The sequence below is a fragment of the Piliocolobus tephrosceles genome, unplaced genomic scaffold (genome assembly GCF_002776525.5).
Source record: "Piliocolobus tephrosceles isolate RC106 unplaced genomic scaffold, ASM277652v3 unscaffolded_22759, whole genome shotgun sequence".
NCBI classification, from domain to species: domain Eukaryota; kingdom Metazoa; phylum Chordata; class Mammalia; order Primates; family Cercopithecidae; genus Piliocolobus; species Piliocolobus tephrosceles.
The window spans coordinates 2,783-4,553 of record NW_022305153.1 but is presented as its reverse complement, the minus strand read 5'-3'; the positions used below and the strand labels follow the sequence as shown (position 1 = coordinate 4,553).

Here is a 1,771-nt window from a genome sequence, read left to right as displayed (position 1 = left end):
AAATCAATTCAGTTCCTCAGTCACACTAAACACAGTATGGCCACAAGTGGCCAGTGGCTACTCTTTCAGCAGCATTGATAAAGTATTTCCATCATTAGAGGGAATTTGATTGGACAATGGTGCCATTTGAGGCACAGCCTCCTCTCCTCTTATCTCTGAATTCTTTTTTCCTACCTCCTATCATGTATCTGATTCTTTGTGTGACTCTCTGCTGCCTTCTTCAGAAGGTTTACAGGGCTTCCTCTAAGCAAGTCCTTAGATGTATCCCTTTGTAAAAGGTCATACCCTATTAAACAACAGCAGCGAGTATACTACTTACTGTCAGCGGTTCCATGAATTATTAATATATTTTCTTCTTTCAAGCCATGAATATTATGTAGCACACTGGCTGCCTAAAAAGGAAAGTACAAATATCTGTACCTATAGATCTAAATAAGCAATTGAACTGAATTTTTAGAACAAAAATACTCCTCTTTCTTTGTTATTTTCAAATTAGTTACCTGGTAAGTGCTTTCTTCCTTGGATGGCATCCCAAGGTATCTTTCAGAGAAAGCTGAGGCTGTGACCCAAGAAAACAGACATTCAAGAACAAACTAAAAACTATTTGACTAGCATATTTCATTAATTTCTTCATTTTACATTTAATTGTCATGCTTTAGTAAAATCAACTGAATCAAGGAGGAGATAAACAGCTCAAAACAGGCACTAATAACATATGATAAATGAGCTCAATTGGGGTATTCTAAATTGGGCTTTTGTTTTCCACAAATCAATACATTGTATTAGGTCAGTCTGTAGAAAGTACTCACCATACAATTTCAAGTCTGTGATAGGTGCAACCACTGATCCACATTTAAAAAGCTTTTCATCTGATTTTAAGATCATTGATGCAATATAGCCACCATAACCCTAGGGGAGAAATATGTATATGTGTATATATATATATATATATAACACACACACACACACATATTTATATATAACAACTATGCCTGGATATATTTTTAGCTTTTGATCAATGTTTGGTACTGTACATCATATCAGAATGTCTCAGATTTGAAAAAAAAAAGCTAAAATCATTTTGTGCAATTACAATTTTTGAACATTTGTTTAAATTGTTATATAACAACTGTTTTAATAAGCCTTAAGTGAAATATGAAATTAATTACATCACTAAATGTCAAATATTTGCTCCATGATTTCATACCACACATCTGGAAATTGCCCCAAATAATTTAAGGTTAGGGAAATAAAGCACTTGTTAAATCACATATTTTTCCCCTAACTATATATATATATTTTTTTAAATAAAATATTGAAATAATGGTGATTATGTAGAATTAAAAAATATGAATGAAATTTTGAAAATACATCACCAAAAATATAGATTGTTTTAATTTCTTACAGGATTCAGAACATGTCACCCCAAAATAAGGCTGCAATCAGACTATGTCACCAGAACTATGCCTCTCTGGCTTAGGATTATTTTGAGCTAGATATTTTGAGAAACTGCAGACACAGAAAGAGTACTGAAAACAAGGCTGGAAGTTGCCCTTTTGTAAGATAAATTTACATCTATAAAGGAAATTTATAGACGTTTTCAAGGGTTTCTCTTTCTCTCTCTTTCTCTCCCTCTCCTTCTGCACCAGGAAGAGAAGAATAATTACATCACTGAAGACTCAATAAAAGGAGAAGGAATTGACTTAAGTATACATAACAAACTTTGCTTGTGTTTTGCTTTTCCTGGTCATCTCTCTTAACAAAGCCTTTC

General features: G+C 32.9%; 1 long non-coding RNA gene across 1 annotated transcript; it reads right to left on the bottom strand.

The window, feature by feature from the left end:
- Positions 1-319: 319 nt before the first annotated feature.
- Positions 320-929, bottom strand: LOC113221277. The gene is made up of 3 exons (XR_003307791.1): positions 810-929; positions 501-559; positions 320-392 (listed from the first exon to the last, which is right to left on the bottom strand). It is a non-coding gene; the product is annotated as an uncharacterized LOC113221277 (long non-coding RNA).
- Between the last annotated feature and the right edge of the window lie 842 nt (positions 930-1,771).